This window comes from Scylla paramamosain, chromosome 15 (genome assembly GCF_035594125.1).
Source record: "Scylla paramamosain isolate STU-SP2022 chromosome 15, ASM3559412v1, whole genome shotgun sequence".
NCBI classification, from domain to species: Eukaryota; Metazoa; Arthropoda; class Malacostraca; order Decapoda; family Portunidae; genus Scylla; species Scylla paramamosain.
Window position 1 is genome coordinate 1863659 of NC_087165.1, and position 23647 is coordinate 1887305.

Sequence of the window (23647 nt, forward strand, 5' to 3'; positions counted from 1 at the left end):
TCGTTGTGGCTGCATCAATAGGCAACAATATTGTTGTAAGTGCATCAGACCAAAAATCTTGATGCAGCCACAACGAAATTGTTGCCTCGATGCAGCCACAACGAGGGTGTTGGCTCTATGGAGCCACAACGAGATTGGTGACAGAATGCAGCCACAAAGAGTTTGCTGCCTGAATGCAGCCACAACGAGATTGTTGTATCGATGCAGCCACAAAGAGGTTGTTACCTCAATGCAGCCACAAGGTGATCAATGCCTCGATGCAACCACAATGAGCCAATGATACACAGACAACGAGATTGTTGCCTCGATGCAGCCTCATAAAAAAAAAAGGGGATGGCTTGATGCAGCCAGAACGAGATTTTTACCTCGATGCAGCCACAAAGAAGGGGCTGGCTGGATGTAGCCACAACGAGATTGTTACCTCGATACAGACACAACAAGATTGTTGCTTCCATGAAGCCACAAAGAGATTGTTGCCTCCATGCAGTCACAACGAACTTGCTGCCTCGATGTATCCAAAACGAGATTGTTGCCTCGATGAAGCCACAACGATATTGGTACCTAGATGCAGCTACAACGAGATTGATGCCTCCATGCAGCCACAACGAGATCAGGTTGGCCTGATCCAGCCACAACGAGCTTGCTACCTCGATGTAGCCACAACGAGATTGTTGCTTCGATGTAGCCAAAGCGCAGAGGTTAGCTCGTTGCAGGTACAACGAGACTGTTGCATCAAAGCAGCCACAATAACATTGGTGCCTCGATGCTGCACCAACGAGACTGTTGACTCGATATAGTCATAATAAAGGTGTTGTCTTGTTGCAGCCACGACGAGATTGTTGCCTCGATGCAGCCATAACGAGGGGGTTAATTGTATCCTGGCACAACGAGATTTTTCCCTCGATGCAGCCACAACGAAGGGGTTTGCTCGATGTAGCGAGAACGAGATTGTTGCCTCGATTCAGCCACAACGAGATTGTTACCTCCATACAGCAAAAACTATGGGTTTGGCTCTATGCACCCACAACGAGATTTTTGCCTTGATGCAGCCACAACGAACATGCTGCCTCGATGTAGCCACAACGAGATTGTTTCCTCGATGCCGCCACAAGGAAGAGGTTCGCTCGATGCATCCAAAACTAGATTGTTGCCTCGATGCATCCACAACGAGATTGTTGCCTTGAGGCAGCTGCAACGAGCCTGCTGTCCCGATGTAGTCACAGCGAGGGGGTTGGCTTGAGATAGCCAGAACGAGAATGTTGTCTCAATACAGCCACAAGGTTGCTGCCTCGATGTAGCCACAACGATATTGTTGCCTCAATGCAGCCACAACGAGGGGGTTGAATCGCTGCAGCCACAACGAGATAATAGCGTCGATGGTGCCACAAAGAGTGGGTTGGATCGATGTTGTTGCTTCGATGCAGTGAAAATGAGATTGTTGTTTCAATGCAGCAACAACGATATTGTTGCCTAGATGCAGCAAAATCGTGATTTGTTTTTTTGCACCCACAACAAGATTTTTGCCTTGATTCAGCCACAACGAGCATCATGCCTCGATGCAGCCACAACGCAATTGTTTCCACAACGAAGAGGTTGGCTTGATGCATCCATAATTAAATTCTTGCCTCGATGCAGCCAGAACGAGCTTGCTGTCTCGATGCACCTAGAACGAGATTGTTGCCTCGATGCTCATCCAATGGGTTTGGCTCGATGTAGCCACAACGGGATTCTTACTTCGATGCAGCCACAACGAGATTGTTGCTTTGGTGCAACTACAACGATCTTGCTGCCTCGAAGTACCCATAGCGAGGTGGTTGGCTCAATGGAGACGAGAATGTTACCTCGATGCATCCTCAACAAGGTTGCTGTCTTGATGAAGCCACAACGATATTGTTGCCTCAATGCAGCCACAACGAGGGGGTTGTATCACTGCAGCCACAACGAGATAATAGCGTCGATGGAGCCACAAAGAGGGGGTTGGATCCATGCAGCCACAACGAGATTGTTGCTTTCATGAAGCCACAACGAGAGGGTTGGTTCGATGCAGCCACAACGAGATTGTTGCCTCGATGCAGCCATAAGGAGCTTGCTTCCTCGATGTAACCACAACGAAGGGGTTGGTTCCATGGAGCCACAATGAGATTGTTGTTTTGATGCGGCCACAACGAAGGGGTTTGCTTGATGCATCCATAACGAGATTTGTGCCTCGATGCAGCCACAACAAGCTTGATGCATTGATGCAGCAACAACGAGATTGTTGCCTCGATGTATCCACAACGAGAATATTGCCTCGATGTAGTCAAAATGAGATTGTTGTCTCGATGCAGCAAAAACGAGGGGTTTCGATTTTTGCACCCACAACGAGGTTTTTGCCTTGATTCAGCCACAACGAGCATGCTGCCTCGATGCAGCCACAACGCGATTGTTTCCTCGATGTAGCCACAACAGAGATTGGCTCGGTGCACCTATGACTAGATAGCTGCCTCGATGCAGCCAGAATGAGCTTGTTGCTTTAATGCAGCTACAACAAGATTGTTGCCTCGACGCACATCCAATGGGTTAGGCTCGATGCAGCCACAACGAGATTGTTGCTTCGATGCAGCCACATAGAGATTGTTGTCTTGATGCAGTTACAATGAGCTTGCATCAAGGCAACAATCTTATTGTGGGTGAATCGAGTCAACTATCCCATTGTGTCTGCATCGAGGCACCATTCTCTTTGTGGTTGCTTCAAGGCAACATTCTCGTCGTGGCTGCGTCGATCCAACCCCATTGTTGTTCCATCAAATCAACTTTCGTTGTGGATTTATCGTGCCAACCCCTTCTTTGTGGCTGCATCGAGGCATCAAGCTTGTTAGTAATGCAAGCTCGTTGTGGCCTCATCAAGAAAACCCCGTCGTCGTGACTGCACTGGGGGAACCGGGGAAGCCTGTTGTGGTTGAATCGAGGCAACAACCTCGTTTTGTCTCCATCGGGGCAACAATCTTGTTGTGTCTGTAAGGAGGGGATAATACCTTTGTGACTGCATTGAGGGACAAATGACGTTATTGCTGCATCGAGCCAAACCCCCTCTTTGTTGCTGCATCGACGCAACAGTCTCATTGTGGCTAGATCGAGCTACAACAACATCTTCGTTGTGGCTGCATCGAGACAACAATCTGGATTGGCTGCATCAAGACAAGAAGCTCGTTGTGGCTGCATCTAGCTAATAATCTCGTTGTGGTTGTATCGAACCAAACCCATCGTTGTGGCTACATGGAGACAGCAAGCTCTATTTGTGGCCAATTATCTGTTTGTGGCTGCATCGAACAAATCCTACCCCGCTGAAACTGCATAATGGCAATATTCTCTTTGTGGCTGTATCGAGGCAACACTATCATTGTGGCTGAATCTCGTTGTGGCTGAATCGAGGAAGGAAGCTCATTGTTGCGTGATCGCGGCACCAATGTCGTTGTGGCTGCATTGAGCCAACCCCTAGAGTGTGGCTGCATAGAGCCAACAATCTCGTTGTGCCTGCATAGAACCAACCACACCCCCCTCCGTTTTATCTGTATCTAGGCAACCCCTTCGTTGTGGCTGCATCAGGGCAACATTCTTGTTGTGGCTGCATCGAGCCAACTCCTTCGTTGTTGTTGCATGGAGGCAACAATCTTGTGCGTTTGTATATCGAAATAGCAAGTTCGTTGTGGCTACATCAAAGCAACTATCTCGTTTTGGCTGCATCGAAACAACCCTTGTTGTGGATGCATCGAGCCAATCTCCTCGTTGCATCGAGGCAACATTCTCGTTGTGGTTGCATTGAGACAAATATGTCGTTGTGGCATCATCGTGGCAACAATCCCAGTGATGCTGTATCGAGGCACCAATCTCGTTTTGGTTGCATCGAGCCAACATTTTCGTTGTGGCTTTTTCGAGCCAGCCCTTTCGTTGTGGATGCATCGAGGGAGCAAGCTCGTCGTTGTTGGGCTGGAGTCAACCCATGTTGTGGCTACATCGAGGCAACAATCTTGCAGTGGCTGCTTCGGGGCTGCAAGCACGTTTTGTCTGCATTGAGGCAACAATCTAATTCTGGCTGTATTGAGCCAACCTCTTCGTTGTGGCTGCATCGAGGCAACAGTCTCGTTGTGGCTGAATCGAGACAATAATCATTGTTGTGGCTCCATCGAGGCAGCAAGCTCGTTGTGGCTGCATCGAGGCAGCAGTATCGTTGTGGCTGCATCGAGCCAACATCCTCATTGTAGCTGCATCCAGGCATCAAACTCGTTGTGGCTGCATCGAGGCAACAATCTCTTTGTGGGTCCGTCGAGACAACACCTTCGTTTTGGCTGCATTGAGGCAATAATCTCGTTGTGGCTACATCGAGGAAACAATCTCGTCAAGGCTGAATTGTGCCAACCCTCTCGTTGTGTCTTCAATGTCTTTGTGGATGCATCAAAGCAGCAAGCTCGTTGTGGCTACATCGAGCAACCTCTTCGCTGTGGCTGTATTAAGGCATCAATCACGTTGTGGCTACATCTAGCCAACCCCCTATTTGTGGCTTCACCGAGGAAGCAAGCTCGTTGTGGCTGCATCGAGGCAACAATCTCGTTGTGGCTGCATGTATCTAATCCCCTCGTTGTGGCTGCATATAGCCAACAATCTCATGGCATCATCGATCTAACCCCTTCGTCGAGGCTGCATTGAGGCAACAATTTCATTGTGGCTGCATCGATGCAGCAAGCGCGTTGTGTCTGCATCGACGTAACAATCTCGTAGTGGCTAAATCGAGCAAACCCCTTAATTGAGGCTGCAATGAGATAACAAGTTGTGAGTACATCAAGGCAGCAAGATCGTTGTGTCTGCATCGAGACAACAATTGTTGTGGCTGCTTGTTGTGACAGCGTGGAGGCAACAATCTCGTTGTGGCTGCATCGAGCCAACCCCCTTGTTTTGGCTGTATCGAGGCAACAATCTCGATGTGGCTATATCAAGAAAATAATCTCGTTGTGGCTTCAATGAGGTAACAATCTCGTTGTGGTTGCATCGAGGCAACAATCTGCATCGAGACAGCAAGCTCTTTGTGGCTGCATGGAGGCATTAATCTCGTTTTGGCAGCATCGAAGCAACAATCTCGTTGTGGGTCCATAGAGATAACCCCTTTGTTGAGGATGAATCTAGGCAACAATCTCATTGTGCAAGCATCGAGTCAACCCTCTCTTTTAGGCTACATCGAGAAAGCAGGCTCGTTGTGGGTACATCCAGTCAACAATCTCGTTGTGGCTGCATCGAGCCAACCCTCTGGTTTAGGCGTCATTGATGCAACAACCTTGTACCGGTTTAATTGATTCAAACCTTTTCGTTGTGGCTGCATCGTGGTAAGAATCTCTTTGTGGCTGCATCGAGGCAGCAAGGTCGCTGTGGGTGCATCGAGGCAACAATCTCGTTGTGGCTGTTTTGAGGCAGCAAGCATGTTGTAGTTGCATCGAGGCAAATATATCGTTGTGGCTGCATGGGGTCAATCCCCACGTTCTGGGGGCATCTAGGGAACAATCTTGTGGCTGGATCGAAGCAACAATCTCGTTGTGGCTGCATCAAAGTAACCCCCACGTTGTGACTGCATCGAGGCAACAATGCCGATGTAGGTACATTAAGCCAGCACCTTAGTTGTGGCTGCATCGAGTCAATAATCTCGGTGTTGCTACATCGAGATAGCAGGCTCATTGTGATTGTATCGAGGCAATATTCTCGTTGTGGCTTCATGGAAGAAATCCCCTAGTTGTGGCTGCATCGAAGTAACAATTTCGTTGTGCTTGAATCGTGACAATAATCTCGTTGTTACTGTTTCGTAGCAACAATCTCGTTGAGGCTGCATCGAATCAACAATATCGTTATGGCTACATCGAAGCAACCGCTTTGTTGTTGCTGCATAGAGGCAACAATGTCGTTGTGCCTGCATCGAAACAGCAAGCTCGTTGTAAATGCATCCTGACAACAATCTCGTTGTGGCTGCATTGACTTAACCCCATCGTAGTGGCTACATCGAGGCAACAATCTCGTTATGGCTGCATGAAACCAACCCGCTCGTTGTTACAGCATCGAGGCAGCAAGCACGTTGTGGCTGCATGGATCCAATCTCCTCGTCGTGGCTGTATCGAAGCAACAATCTCGTTCGGTCTCCATCGAAGCAACATTTCATTGTCGCTGCATTGAGACAATCTCCTCGTCGTGGCTGGATCGTGGCAATAATCTAATTATAGTTGAATCGAGCAAACCGATTAGTTGCAAAAATCTCGTTGTGGCTGTATCGAGCCAATCTCCTCGATGTGGCTGCATTGATACAACAATCTAGCTCTGGCTGCTTCGATGCAACAACAGTGAACAACCTTGTTGTGGCTGCATTGAGGCAAGAATCTAGTTGTGGCTGCATCAAGGCATCAATTTCCATGTGGCTGGATGGAGGCAACAATCTCGTGACTTCAAGGAGGCAACATTTTCTTTGTTGCTGCATCGAGGCAATCCCGTCATTATGGCTACAGTGAGGCATAAATCTCTGTGAGGCATCAATCTGTGGCTGCTTCGAAGCAGCAAGCTCGTTGTGTCTGCATCGAGGCACCATTCTTGCTGTGGCTGCTTAGAGGCAAGAATCTCGTCGAGTCTGCATCAATCCAACCCCGTCGCTGTAGTATCAAAGGAACAATCTTGTTGTGGCTTCATCGCGCCAACCCTTTCGTTGTAGAGGCATCGGCAACTCGTAACTAAATTCAGGCAACAATCTTGTTTTGGCTGCATCGAACAAACACCTTCGTTGTGGCTGCATCTGGGCAGCAAGATCGTTGTGGCTGCATCAAGTTAAAAATCTCTTAGTGACTACAGCAAGCAAAAGCACTCTTTGTGGCAGCATCGAGGCAAAAATGTAGGCACAACGAAATTTTTGCATCGATGCAGGCAAAACAAGTTTGGTACCTCCATGCAGCCACAACAAAGGATTATGCTCGATAGAGTAACAGCGAGATTAATGCCTCAATGCTCCCACAACGAGATTATTTCCTCAATGCAGCCACGACGAGATTGTTGTCTCGATGCAGCTACGACGAGATTGTTACCTCGATGAAGCCACGACGAGGTTGTTGCCTTGATGCAGGCACAACGAGACTGGTACCTCAATGCAGCAAAAACGAAGGGGTTGACTCGATAGAGCAACAACGAGGTTATTGCTTCAATGCTCCCACCAAGAGATTGTTGCCTCCATGCAGCCACAACGAGATTGTTGTTTCGATTCAGCCATAACGATATTGTTGCCTCGATGCAGCCACAACGAGATTGTTGCTTCGATGCAGCCACAACGAGATTGTTGCTACGATCCAGGAACAACGAGACTGCTTCCTCGATGCAGGCAACACGAGATCGTTAACTCGATGCAGTCACAACTAGACTGGTACATCAATGCAACCACAACGAAGTGGTTGGCTCGATAGAGCAACAACGATTATTGCCACAATGATCTTGCAAAGAGATTGTTGCTTCGATGCAGCCACAACGAGATTGTTTCCTCGATGTAGTCACAACGAGATTGTTGCCTCAATGCAGCCACGAGGACATTGCTGCCTTGATGCAGCCATGACGAGATTCTTGCCTCGATGCACCCACGACGAGAATGTTGCCTCAATGCAGCCACAACGAGATTGTATCATCGATGAAGGCACAAAAAGTCTGGTACCTCCATGCAGCCACAACGATATTTTTCACTCAATGCAACCAATTAATGCCACGACTAGATTGCTGTCTCGATGCAGACTCGACGAGATTGTTCCCTTGATACAGCCACGACGAGATTGTTGCCTCGAAGCAGATACGACGAGACTGTTGCCTCCATGCATCCTCAAGAGAGTGTTGGCTCGATACACCAACATCGAGATTATTGCATCGATGCAATCAGGACGAGATTGTTTCCTCGATGCAACCACTGCGGGATTATTGCCTCGATGCAAACACGACGAGATTGTTGCTTCGATTCAGCCACGACGAGAATGTTGTCTCGATGAAGCCATGACAAGTTTGTTGCTTCGATTCAGCCACGACGAGAATGTTGTCTCGATGAAGCCACGACGAGATCCTTGCTTCAATGCAGCCACTCCCAAGGGATTTTATCAGGTATACAGGACGAAGAATAAGGATACTGTAGGTCCATTAAAGGCAGTAGATGGGGAGCTGGTTAGTTCTGGGGAGGAAATAAGTAAACTTCTGAATGATTATTTTTTAACTGTCTTCACCCAGGAAAACATGCAGGATATGCCAGATAGTGAACAGGTGTTTAGAGCAGATGAGAATGAGAAGCTGGCAGATATTTCCATAACTAGGGAGATAGTGGAACAGGAGATAGATAGGCTAAAAAAGTTCAAGTCACCAGGACCTGATGAAATATATCCCAGAGAACTTAAGGAATGTAAAGAGATTATTAGTGAGCCGTTAGTTTCTGTCTTTAGGAAATCACTGGAGTCGGGTGAGGTACCAGTAATGTGGAGGCAGGCTAATGTAGTACCCATCTATAAGAAAGGAGATAAAACTTTAGCTTCTAATTATAGACCTGTCAGCTTAACTTCAGTTGTAGGTAAAATGTTAGAGTCAATAATAGCGAGGAACATTAGGGAACATTTAGACAAACATAACTTGATAAATCAGTCACAGCATGGCTTCACGAAGGGGAAGTCTTGCCTGACAAACTTGTTAAGTTTTTACAGTAAGGTGTACGAGGCAGTAGATAATGGTGATAGTTATGATATCTTATATCTGGACTTTAGTAAAGCATTTGACAAGGTACCCCATCAAAGGCTCCTGAGAAAGGTTAGGGCACACGGGATAGATGGGAAGGTGTTAGACTGGATAGGGTCATGGCTTAGTGACAGGCGACAGAGAGTGGTAATAAACGGCTCAAAATCCGAGTGGGGTCATGTAATTAGTGGGGTGCTACAGGGATCAGTATTAGGGCCATTGTTATTTCTAATGTATATCAATGACTTGGATAGTGAAATTAGTAGTGATGTTAGTAAATTTGCGGATGACACAAAGATAGGTAGATTAATTAGGTCAGAATCGGATGCCATCGCCTTGCAGGCAGACATAGATAGAATGAATGAATGGACGGATAGATGGCAAATGCAATTTAATATCAATAAATGCAAAGTGCTTAGCGTAGGTAGAGGAAACCCACACAATAGGTACACATTAGACAACGAAACTCTGGTAGGTACAGATACGAGAAAGATTTAGGAGTTATAGTTAACTCTGAACTCCGTCTAGGGAAACAATGCATAGAAGCCAGAAACAAGGCAAATAGGGTACTAGGATTCATTTTTAGGAGTGTTAAAAGTAGAAGGCCGGGAGTAATATTAAAGTTATACTTGGCGCTGGTCAGACCTCATCTAGACTACGCGGTGCAATTCTGGTCCCCACATTACAGGAAAGATACAGGTCTATTAGAATCAGTACAGAGGAGAATGACTAAAAGGATACAGGGGATGAGGAGTATTCCATATGAGGCGAGGTTGAAGCTGTTAAATTTACATTCTTTAGAGAGACGTAGGTTAAGAGGGGACCTGATAGAAGTCTTTAAGTGGTATAAGGGTTATAACAAAGGAGATGTAAACAAAATTCTTAGGATCAGCAACCAGGGTAGAACAAGAAATAAAGGGTTCAAGCTTGAAAAATTTAGGTTTAGGAAGGAGATAGGAAAAAATTGGTTCTCAAATAGAGTGGAAGATGAGTGGAACGGACTTAGTAATCATGTAGTTAGTGCTAGGACACTAGAGAGCTCTAAGAGAAGATTAGACAAGTTTATGGATGGGGATAGCAGATGGAAATAGGTAGGTGTGTTTCATACAGGGACTGCCACGTGTAAGCCTGCTCGCTTCTTGCAGCTTCCCTTATTTCTTATGTTCTTATGTTCACTACTATATTGTTTTTACGTAACAAGCTCAAAAACAATTAAAATACTTCTTTATGGTAATGCTATTCTTTTTATCCATAAAACGATGTTTTGTAGGCGCTTTAGCTTTTTGGTGCGTACGTAGCTGAAAATACTCAAAAAACATCTTTTTAGTAATGCTATTTTCTTTATAGGAGGAAGCAGTAGACATCTGCCGAAACGATAATTACTCCCAGTGAGGTCTAAAGCACTGTTCAGGGGGTGCTGTGAACTTATCATTAAACCCACCTGTGACCTCACTGAACGTTTCCCTTTGTCTCTCACAACAGAAAGGGGTAGTCACAGCCTGCCCTCTACAGGACAGAACCCCGAGGAACACCACAGTTAATGGATTTAGGAGAACAGTGACCGTCTACCACAGCAGCAATAGAACGGTCAGAAAGGAAACTTAAGATGAAGTTACAGAGAGAAGGATAGAAGCCGTAGGAGGGTAGTTTGGAAATCAAAGCTTTGTGCCAGACTCTATCAAAAGCTTTTGATATATACAAGGCAACAGCAAAAGTTTCACCAAAATCTCTAAAAGAGGATGACCAAGACTCAGTATGGAAAGCCAGAAGATCACCAGTAGAGCGGCCTTGACGGAACCCATACTGGCGATCAGATAAGAGGTTGTGAAGTGATAGATGTTTAAGAATCTTCCTGTCGAGGATAGATCCGAAAACTTTAGATAGGCAGGAAATTAAAGCAATAGGACGGTAGTTTGAGGGATTAGAACGGTCACCCTTTTTAGGAACAGGCTGAATGTAGGCAAACTTCCAGCAAGAAAGAAAGGTAGATGTCGACAGACAGAGTTGAAAGAGTTTGACTAGGCAAGGTGCAAGCACGGAGGCAGAGTTTCATAGAACAATAGGAGGGACCCCATCAGGTCCATAAGCCATATAAAGATACTTTCAGTGTTTTTTTTAGCGTTTTAGTCCCTAGCCCGCTTATAACCACTCAAAAGACACGTTTCTGGAAATGTCGTTTTTTTTTCTTTCCCCGTTTTTTTTCTTTGATGCGTTTATGTATTTTGGTACCTAACTGTTAAAAACACTCAAAATGCACTTTTTTTTATATTTTTCTGTTTGTCCATACGGAGTGCAATAATTCATCTGTTTTATCGCTTTGATACCTAACATATAAAGTGCTATTCATCCATTTTAGCATTTTGTTGACAAAAAAAAAAAATCTTAATACACGTTTCTCTAGTGTCATTTCCTTTCCCAATAGAAGATACTTTCCTCGCATTTTAGCGTTTTCTGCGTAACAAACTCAAAAACTCTCCAAATATTGATTTTTTTGGTAATGTTTTCTTTTTCCTTAAGGGTGTTTTGGAAGCGTTTTATCCTTTTGGTACTTAAGTAGCTCAAAAATTCTAAAAGCAGATGTTTTTCTGTTAATTTTCTTTATTTTCCAATATAGGTTGCTTTCCATAGCTTTTTTTTTTAGAATTATGGTGCGTATCACGCTCATAAATACTCAAAAGATAAGTTTTTTTTTTTATCTCGTTTCCTTTCCCATAAAGGATGTTTTGCGTGCATTTTTTGGTGTTTTCGTAATTAACAATAATAAATGAACTCAAAATACTCGTTTTTGGTAATGTTGTTCTGTTTCTACATATAGAGTGCTATTCATGAATTTTAGCGTTTTGGTATCTAAGAAACTTACAACACTCAAAATACACATTTCTCGTAATTTTCTTTCGTTTGTATTTTGGCGTTTTTGTACGTAAGAATCTCAAAAACACACAAAATACTTCTTTTTGGTAAGGCTGTTTTCCATTCTCATATATGGTGCTTTCCATTCTTTATAGGGCTTCCGTGCTGATATCCAGGAAAACACTCAACTATTTTGAGTATTATTCACATTGTTAGGTACTTAAAACGACAAAACATGCATAGCACCCAATATGGGGAAACGATATGAGTTATCCAGATAACATGTCTTTTTAGAGTTCATGAACGTGCTAGGCACCAAAACGTTAAAAAGTATGGAAAGTATCCTATATGGAAGTAGAAAACATTACCAAAAACGTGTTTTGAGTTATCTTTAGCTTCTTACGCACCAAAACAATTATTTTTTTGTAGAACACCGGTTCCGGAGAAAGAGAATTTAATTACCAAAAACAAATATTTTGAGTGTTTTTGAGATTGTTACGTACAAAAACACCAAAATGCCTGGAAAATACATTATATATGGAAACAAAAAAGGACATTACGTGACACGTGTATTATGAATATTTTTTTATAGCTTATTAGGTACCAAAGCGCTAAAACGCATGAATAGCACTCTACATGGAGAAACAGAACATTACTAGAAACATGTATTTTCCCCTATATGGAGGAAAGAAACGACATCTCCAGAAATGTGTCTTTTGATAGTTTATGAGTGTATTAGGTATTAGGCACCAAAACAACCTAAAGCTTGGAAAGCACCCTATATGGGAAAACAAAACAACATTATCAAAAACTTTTCAGTTATTCTTTTCTCCAAAAGAGGGTGTTTTGTTTGTGTTTTAGCGTTTTGATAGGTTATAAAAAAAAAAAAAATAGTCAAAAGACACGTTCATCGTAATGTTTTTATTCCCTTATAGGGTGATTTCCAAGCTTTTTAGCGTTTTCGTGCCTATCACGCTCAAAAGCGCTCAAAGGACACGTTTCTGGTAATGTCATTTCCCATTTATATAGGTAATCCCTATGTAAAGTGCTTTGCATGCATTTTCGCGTTTAGGTACCTAATAATGTGAAAATCACTAAAAATGCACGTTTTTTTAGTAATGTTGTTATGTTTCTCGATATGAAGTGCTATTCATGCCTTTTATAATTTTGGTACCTAAGAACCTCAAAACTCATAATATGCGTTTCTCGTAATGTCTGTTCGTTTCCCCATACACGGTACTTACTCTCCATGCATATTAGTATTTTACTACATAACAGGATTTAAAACACTCATAACACTTGTTTTTGGTAATATTGTTTTTTTTTTTTTTCGTAAAGGGTATCCTGCATGCGCGTCTGCGTTTTGGTACGTAATTATCTCAAAAACACTGAAACAAGAGATTTTACGTAATGTTTTGTTTTTAAATATAGCATGCTTTCCACGCTCTTGAGCGTTTCGGTGGCTACCACGCTCATAAACACTCAAAAGACACGTTTCTGTAAATCTCGTTCCCTTTCCTCATATAGGGTGCGTTGCATGAACTTTGGCGTGTTTTTTTTTTTTTCATGCGTTTTAGTGTTTTTGGTACCTGAGAAGATTAAAAACACTCATAATACAATTTTCTCATAATCTCTTCTTTTCCTCATATAGGGCACTTTGAATGCATTTTTCTTTTACATAACAAGCATAAAAAAAATAAAATACTTGTTTTTGCTTGTTATTCTGTTTTCCAAGAGTTCCAGTGTTTTGTTAAGTAAGTACCTGAAAACACTGAAAATAATTTTTTTGTAATGTTTTGCTTTCATATAAAAAGAGCTTTCCATTTTTTTTTTTTTTTTCGTTTTGGTGCCTAGTATGGGGAAAGGAAATGATATTTAAAGAAACGTGGATGTTGAATGTTTATGGACATATTAGCCACCAAAAGAAAGCATTGAGGGTAACCTATATGGAAAAAAACAAAACATCATTGCCAAAAATTTCTACTTTTAGTGTATTTAAGCTTTTTATGTACTAAAACGCTAAGAGTTTTAAGCGTGTTAGGCATGAAAACGCTAAAAAGCATAGAAACCACACTATACGGGAAAATAAAACAACATTAGTAAATACGTGTCTTTTGAGAGTTTATGGGCTAATTACGTAATAAAGCGCTAAAACACATGCAAAACACCCTTTATGGAGAAACAAAATAATATTACAGGAAATAAGTATTTTCAGAGTTTTTGAGCTTGTTACGTAGAAAAATAACAAAATGCATGCAAAGTACCCTATATGAGAAAGGAACACGATATTACAAGAAACGTCTCATAGGTGCTAAAACGCTAAAACGTGTGAAAAGCTTTTTATATGGAGACAGAGAACATTACCAAAACATCTGTTTTCAGTTTTTTTTACATTGTCAAGTATCAAAACGTCAAATGTATGCAAATCACCCTATATGGCGAAAAGAAACGACATTATCAGAAAAGTGTTTTGTGAGTATTTTTTTTTTTTCCTTCTTAGGTAGCAAAACTAAAACGTGTCAAAAACACTTTATATGGAGAGAGAGAGAGAGAGAGAGAGAGAGAGAGAGAGAGAGAGAGAGAGAGAGAGAGAGAGAGAGAGAGAGAGAGAGAGAGAGAGAGAGAACAATGTTAGGAATAACGGAATAACAGTACCAAATCATAAGTTTTGATTCTTTTTGAGCATCTTACATACAAAAACGCCAAAATGTATGCAAAGTACTCTACATTGGGAAACATAATGATAATATCAGAAACGTATATATTGAGAGTGTTTCAGCCTCATTGGTATGAAAACACTAAAACGCCTTAAAAATACTATATGTAAACACAGAACAGCATTATCAAAAACGTGTATTTTGAGTGTTTTCACCTTGTTAGTTACCAAAAACATCTAAATGCATGGAAAGCACGTGAGGTAAAAAAAGAAAAAAAAAAGAATAAGGTTACCAAAAACGTGTAGTATAAGTGGGTATGAGCTCGTTAGGTACCAAAACACCCAAATACATGCAAACCACTCTATAAAGGGAAACGAAAGGGCATTATGAAAAACATGTATAATAAATGTTTCTGAGCTCTTTAGGTACCTACACTCAAAAAAGCGTGAATAGGACACTATGTGGAAAAACAGAACAGCATTACTAAAAAACGTGTATTTTCAGTTTTTCACATTGTTAGGTACCCAAACGTAAAAATACATGAAAGGCACTCTATATGGGGAAGCGATATAACATTAAAAGAAACGTTTGATTTAAGGGCTTTTGAGCGTGTTAGGTACCAAAACGCTAAAAAACATGTGAAATAAAAATATACTTCTAGAAACGTATATTGTGATTCTTTTATAAGCTTAGGTACCAAAACACAAAAAAACGCGTAAATAGTACTCTATATGAAAAAAAAGACAGTATTACCAAAAAACGCGTATTTAAAATATTTTTGAGCGAATCAAAAACGTATAAAAAAAGTATCAAAACGATAAAACAAATGCAAGACACCTTTTATAGAGAAACAGAATAATATTACCAAAAATGTGTATTCTGATTATTTTGTAGCTTGTTAGGTACAAAAACAGCAAAATGCATGCAAAATACCCAATATGGTGAAACAAAACGTAATTGCCAGAAACCTATATCATGAGTGTTATTGACCTTAAGAAACAAAACGCTAAAACGCTTCTTGCAGCTTCTTGAGCTGACTAGGAGCTGACTCTTTAAATAGAAAAATACAATACCAAAAATATATATTTTGAGTGTATTTCACATTGTTAAGTGCGAAAAAGCCAAAATGCATGCAAAGCATCCTATATGGGGAAAGGAAAGGACATTTAAAGAAACGTGTCTGTTGAGTGTTTATGAACGTGTTAGGCACCAAAACGCTATAAAGCATTGATAATAATCTATAAGGGAATGCAAAACAACATTACTAAAACCGTCTCTTTTCAGTGTTTTTAAGCTACTTCCGTACTAAAACCGTCCAGGCAAAACACTCTTTATACACAAACAGTACAACTATACCAAAAACGTGAATTTTCAGAGTTTTGAATTTGTTACGTAGAAAAATGCTAAAATGCGAGGAAAGTACTCGATAAGGGTAAAGAAAAGAACATTACGAGAATCGTGTATTATGAGAGATTTAAGCTTTTTAGGTCCCAAAACGTTAAAAGGTATGAATAGCAATCTATATCAAGAAACATAACAATATTACCAAAAATGAGTATTTTGAGTGTTATTCAAATTGTTATGTGCCGTAACGCCAAAAGGCATGTAAGACACCCTACATGGGGAAACGAAAAGACGTGAAGAGAAACGTGTATTATGAGTGTTTTTATGATTCTTAGGTACCAAAACGCTAAAACGCATGATTAGCAAGCTATATGGAGAAACACTGCAAATTACCAAAAATAAGTAATTTGATATTTTTAGAGCTATATGGAAAAACATTACAACATTAGCAAAATAAGTCATTTGATATTTTTTGAGATTGTTACATAAAAAAAAAAAAAAAAAACACGCCAAAATGCATCCAAACACCTCTTTGAAGGGATATTAAATGACTTTACGAGACACGTGTATTATGAATGTTTTTGAGCTTCTTAGGAAGGAAAAAAATAACTAATACGCATTAATAGAGAAAACATTAACATTAATAAAATTGTGTATTTGTAGTGTATTTCACATTGATAAGTATCAAACCGTGAACATGCGTGAAAAGAACCCTACATGGAGAAAGGAAACAAGGTTTCAAGAAACGTGTCTTTTGAGTGCGTATGAATATTATAGATACGAAAACACACAAAGAGAGAGAGAAAAAAAAAACATAGAAAATACCTTAAATGTGAAAACAAAATATTACAAAAAACGTCTCTTTTCAGTGTTTTTTGAGTTTCTTACGTAATAAGACTGTAAAATACATGCATAACACCCTTTTTGGAGAAATAAAAAAACAAGCATTTTGAGTGTTTTGGAGCTTGTTACGTAGAAAAAGAAAAAAAGTACTTACAAAGTTCCTTATATTTGGAAACGAAAATACATTACAAGAAACGTCCATTATTAGTGTTTTTGAGTTTCTTGGATATCAAAACGGGAAAAAGCGTTAATAGCACTAAATATTAAGAAAAGGAACATTGCCAAAAAAACGTGGCTTTTGAGTTTTTTTTTTTTTTACACTTAGATACCAAAAAAACAAAAAATGCATATAACGGTGTCACATAATTAATAATAATGTATTTATAATGCCTTGCCTGATTAGCAATTTAGGTATATGTATACATACATGCATAAGTGTAGATAGTGGGTGTTGGCGGATAAGGGTGGGGCGGATATGATCACGCCATCCTACGTCACACACACACACACACACACACCATGGAACTTTCCATACTCCTTTTATTGCCATTGATAAGTAATCGGTAGCACCAACATTCAACATTATAGTATCTAAGTATTCTCCATAATTGATCTCTCCCTAATGTTTTTTGGCATTTATTATTTTTATCTATAAGTAGCTTTTCCCTTGCCTTATTTATGTAATTAGAGAGTTATAATTATGAATATATTTATGTAATGTGAGTGCGGTCAACCCGCCCTTATTTCTACTGTCAGCACTTTTTGAAGGCGCTAAGCGTCCCTTGTGCCGGCTCCTGCAGTCTCTTTCCAGGGTGTAACGCTGTACCACGCAGAGGACATCCGTTGTCCCGTACACGCCGCACCCTTCTCCAGAACTCTGTACATATATCTAAATATACATACTTTTTATACGTTCACCTTTGACATTCACCTGAAAACCATAGAAACTCATTAAGAGTGACTTTACCTATTATGGAAAGGTAATAAACTACGAGTAATGAACAGTGTCCACCAGTAATTGATAATTAAAAAAACACACTGGATCATTTGGTGGCAGCTTAATGAGATATGAATAACTAACTCCAGTGCCAAGTGCAACAACAATAAACACTGGTTGAAAGTGAAGTGGTGAACGGACACAGTGAACGGATAACATGACAAGCAGTGGCAGGGTAGTGAGGAGAGCAAAGGAGCGAGCCGGCGTTGTTTACAGAACTGACGCTGACACACCAAAACACTCGCACACAGCCAAGAGCGACGCACCTAACGGTCTCGCCTTACTCACCCAGCCTGCCACTCCCAAGATTCACTTCTCCCTGTTATAAAAGAGGACACTTAAAAGACTAATAATTCTTTGGTATCCCCTCAGTCTAATTACTCGTCGTAGATTCTCGGCGAAGACATCATCGGCGTAGACATTCCCGGCGCAAACCAACACATCTCCCACCTGCAGGAATAATGTAGGATTCTACAAGGACACCACTATCCTAAGAGGAGCTTCCCAAGACGGAAGGAGTCTTTCTAAGAAGAGGATATATATATATATATATATATATATATATATATATATATATATATATATATATATATATATATATATATATATATATATATATATATATATATATATATATAGACATATATATACATATATATTACATATATATATACATATATATACACATATATATACATACATATATATATATATATATATATATATATATATATATATATATATATATATATATATATATATATATATATATATATATATATATATATATATATATTTTTTTTTTTTTTTTTTTTTTTTTTTTTATTTTTTATTTATTTTTTATTTTATTTTTTTTTTTACGTGTGAATTTCTCCGGCTACAGTCGTGAGTACAGACATTTAGTGGTACGCTACACCAATATTAAATAAAACACTTGTGGTAACGCAAACACAACTCCAATTAAAATAATTTAGTTATCCTCTTAAACACCGTTTTCTTTTTCTGCTGGACAGAACGCTCGTTCTCGTTTTCTCTTAAGAGTTCAGGGATAGCTAAGTTAATTCTATTTCTGTCCCTTTACCTTCAATTGTGTTAAAATTTTCATACTTCTAACAATACATTCATCCTTTAAGGGTGGAAACGCCTTTGGACGATGGAAACGTAATGTAAGTGTGTAATTAATAGCTAATTAAGGATAGTAATAATACCACATTTATGGCTAAAGCTGAGAAGTTAGCTGAAATTTATGAACTGGAGTGTCATTCCCAAGCGGAAAATAGTGATACTAGATCATCAAAAGCATTATCAAAGGGACTAAAACTCACTACAGTGGTAAATACCGTGCCTCATGAGGACGGAAACGTGTTGATTACAAGATCAGGGAATATATACCCATCATTATCAGCAGCAACCATGTCTAACCCTAATGCTTCTGCTTCAGCCTGTACTGGCTCTCCTCATGCCTTGCATGCATCTACTACACTTAAAGTACTTCCTATTCCTGAAATAATATCAGCACTTCGCGGAGAAAACCCGCAAGAAAGAGCTCAAGATTTCATCCGTTTGGTGTGAGGATGTTATGACAAGATCACCGATGAAGACAAGATCTCTTTCGTCAGGTTTAAATTGGTTGGAGAAGCAGCACGCATGATGAATACCAGCGCTATTAGTCCGCTTGAAATAGGGACTAGTTATGCAAATTTCAATAAAAATTTCTTGAACATTTTTGGGGGTAAGAGTCAAACTGACCTCATGGTACTAGCATCCAAGGTGGGTCTTAGATTTGCAGCTGAAATTAACTCCCTTCACGAAATGAAAGCCTTAATCCCTACACATCAGTTCGCAACGGACTTCATGGATGTCTTACGACTTAACAACTGGTTCCAAGGAAACAGTATGACAGAAACAGATTTCAGAAGACTTCTGGAATTCATCTTTTACATATCATTGGTGAATGGGGAAGTGAAGAAAACCACAAGTGATTTCAGTTTTAAACTTGGAGACACAGCAGCTGACCTTGCAGTCCTGATTAGAGAGAAAAGGAGGCTACCTGGTACCCCTCCGGAAACTTAAACCTCACTGGTTGCTCCACTCATGGATGACGACCAATACCAACCTTGTGCGGCAGCCATGGCAAAGCCTGGAAATGTTTGTTCGTACTGCCATAAAACATGTCATATTGAAAAAAAAATGTTTTAAGAAACAAAAGGACCAGAAATTGGCAGCAAATATATCTGACTCGGAGAAGAAAACAAAAGAGGGTAATCTCTCTATTAGACCAAAACCAGGTGCATCGTCCCACGTGAATACAGGTAAGACAAAGTCCTACAGGGACGTCGCTACCCAATACTGCCTCATACATGGCCAGTTTAAACATTCATCAGAGCTATGTAAAGATGTAATCAATATGAAAATTGAAAAACAGGCCAGAGTTAACCTGAACAGTACAAGGCAGTCGGGGGAAGACCAGCACAGAGTAGTAAACAAATCAGACTAAAACATCTAAATGCGCAAGACGCTAAGGCAGCAAATTCTTCTGACATGTCAGTGTATTCAACCATAAATGCTGCCAACAACCAAACAGACATAATGGCATTACCAACTAGGGTAGGTAAGCATCGCTTATCTTTGGCTGTAGACACTGGAGCCACAGTAAACGTGATCTCTGAAGAATCTTACAAGATTCTGAAATGGAATTCACGCGATGGTAAATAGATGCTTCGTCCAAGTGACTTGAATCTTTCTGGTGTCACCGGGGCTGCCCTGAAAATCTTAAGAAAAATTTCCTTGCCAGTAAGTCTATCTAAGAATACTCAGCCTATACAAACTGATTTCTATGTAGTCAGTAACTTTAAACTTCCTTCTGACGGCTTGTTAGGGCTTAGAGCCATGAAGTCTCACCAGATAGTAATCAATCTAAAACAAAATACAGTCATGTACTGTGGACAACATCTGGAAGGGATTAAACATCCTGCACCTTTGGTTTCCAGGCAACCCAGTAACGGTTCTTTATTATGGAAGGGACAAAGATCCAATGGGGAGCCTCAAACAATTGCATCTGTCCAGTCTCCTATGAGAGATACGGATATAACAGAAGCATGGAGGGAAGCCAAAGCAATTGTCAATGCCATTTATGACGTTCCTGCTCGTTTGGCAAAACGGAGAACAATTCGTGTTCCAGAAGCTCCTGTAAGCAGTGACATCTGTCTTGAAGGTATAGGTAATGTCAGGCGATTGGCTGTTGAATCGACTCTTTCCACAATTAGAAAGGGTCATGTCACTGATGCCTTGGTGGTGAACATTACTGGAGGTTCTGTAAGGATCATACAAGGTCTTTCCTTGGAAAGTGCCTGGTTTATGACAAGAAAGTGGTGCCAGAACCCAGTTTTCTGCCTGGAGCCTGCGTCTCTTCGGTGAGTCAGTCTACTGTTGACACCGAGCTGGGGCAGGCGCCAACCCTATGTTCGTTTGTCAATGTTGTGGACTACCCCGAAATGAGGCCCGCACTCTTGGACTTAATGGGGAAGTATCGCAATGTCCGGGCACTACCTGGAGAACCTTTAGGTGTGACCGATCGAGCGGAACACCACATTAGGTTAAAACGAAATACTAAGCCAGTATATATACCAGCTTATCGTTTGTCTCATAGTCAGAGGGCCACTGTAGATGACATGATTCATGACATGATTGACAAGGGAGTGATTCAAGAATCGTGCTCTCCTTGTAATTCACCAACCTTTTTGGTTTCCAAGAAAGATAAATCTTTCAGGTCAGTAATCGATTTCCGACAGGTCAATGATGTCACTGTGGATGATCATTATTCTTTACCTGTCCTGAGCGACCTTCTGTTGTCTTTAGGTCGTGGAAACAAAATTTTATCTACTTTAGACCTGTTGTCAGGATACTGGCAGGTTCCCTTAGCACCCACTTCACGGGAAATAACGGCGTTCAGTACGCCTAATGGCCATTATGAATGGTTACGCATGCGTTTTGGATTAAAATCCGCTCCGGATTCCAGAGAATAATTAACAATATTTTCACGGGTTTATTTGGCAAAACAGTGTTTGCATACCTTGATGATATAATCATCGCTAGTAATGATCAAGAGCCCCATCTAAAGAGTTTAAAATTAGCCCTACAGAAGCTTGAGGAAGCTGGACTTAAAGGAAAGCTTTCTAAATATGAATTTCTAAAAGCCAAAATAAAATTTCTTGGCCATGTAGTCGATGATGAAGGAATCTACACAGTGGATGAAAAGGTCATAGCTCTGCAGAAGTTTCCTCAACCTAAATCGGTGGAGAATGTCAGATCTTTCCTAGGCCTTGCAGGATATTACCGTCCTTTCATCAAGAATTTTGCGGCAATTGCATCCCCATTTACTAAACTCCTTAAAAAGGATGTTGCTTTCCATTGGGATGCTGCTCATGAACAAAGTTTCAATAAATTAAAATCACTACTAACAAATGCACCTGTACTTGTTTTCCCAGAGCATTCAGAGCCGTTCATTATTTGCACGGATGTTTCTTCTCTAGGATTAGGAGCAGTAATGATGCAGACAGATGCCAGAGGCAAAAACTATGTAATAGTATATGCAAGTCGTGTGCTTAATTCAGCAAAGTCTAATTACTCTGTCACTCATCAAGAAACACTTGCAGTAGTTTGGGCTTTAAAACATTTTAAGGACATTATCCTTGGATATCCAATTACAGTCTACACGGTTCATGCACCCGTTATTGAACTGTTCAAAGGGAAAAATTTAACTGGACGAGTGGCAAGATGGTACTGTACCATGGGGGAATTTGCTCCAGTAGTCAAGTACTTGCCAGGTCGTGCTAATGTAGTAGCCGACGCACTTTCACGAAATGTGCTTGCAGGAGCTGTCAGTGACTCGATCCCTGTAAATAACTTCACCTTGAAGGAATTAGGTAAAACACAGCGAGAGCATGAAATATGGTCTAAGATCATACATGCTCTGGAGTCCGGCGAAGAAGATAATCTTCCACGTCTAAATATACCATTCTCTCAATTCTTCAAGTCACCAGACAATGTTCTGTGTCGACATAATCCCCAAATGGGAGATTCTATTAAGCAGCACATCATTCCTGAGAGTTTAGTCCCTGTCATACTTATCTTAGTGCACATGCCAAGTGCGGGACATCCAGGAAGAGAGCAGCGCGTAAAAGCTACTATTGGCCTACCATGCGCACTGACATAGAAAATTATGTTGCCAAGCAAAGCACAAGGGTGCGGTAAAAGAACCCGCCCCAATACTGGAATATCCACTACCTGAGCGACCTTGGGACATTGTCTCCATTGATCTTCTTCAATTACCCAAAAGTCAAAAAGGCTCGCAGTACCTACTTGTGTGTGTAGACCATTTTTCAAGGTTCGTGGTTCTCTCACCTTTAAAGGAAAAATCTGCTAAATATGTAGCGCATGCGCTAGTAGCTAAATTGTTTTGTCCATACTCACAGAAATGATGGCTAGGCAAACAAGCGTGCGATCCCTGTCACGATACAGGTTGGAGACATAGTTAAAGTTCATCATCCGGACAGGATCTCCAAATTCTCCTCAGAATTTAGTGGACCATGCTTGGTTGTCCGCCAGTTACATGGTAATAAATTTGAGGTGCATGACCCTCTTCTTAACACTGTTGAGATAGTACATAATGATCGGCTTGTGAAGACTAATGCTCAGATCGAATCATCAACAGAGAGTACTACTGACCAGGTTACAAACCATAATTCTACTAATACTATAAAGACGCATAGGTACAACCTGCACTCACGCAGCTAATTGCCTGCATTATTTACAGATGGCACTGGGCCTCCTGGTTACCTACTTGAGCATGCTGCAGGTGCTACAAGCGTCCACTGCGTTGCATGTCAAACCTGGGGCTCTCACCACACATCTTGGGGAAGTTACCTTAATAGATGTTCTTCTGGTTCGATATCCTTTTTCTACCTTATTTTCCGTACCTTCGGACCTCGACACTGTCTCAAAAACTTTGGATAACTCCTTTCATGAAATGGAATCCTTACTTACAGACGCAAGTTTTCTCTCAAACCATAATCAAAGCAAGGGTAGAATTTTTGCATGGAAAATTGAACCAATCTCAGCATGATTACAACCTTCATCCAGTGCACGCTCGTACCAAAAGAAGACTCATAAATGGGTTGGGACAACTGTCTCAATATCTCTTTGGCAC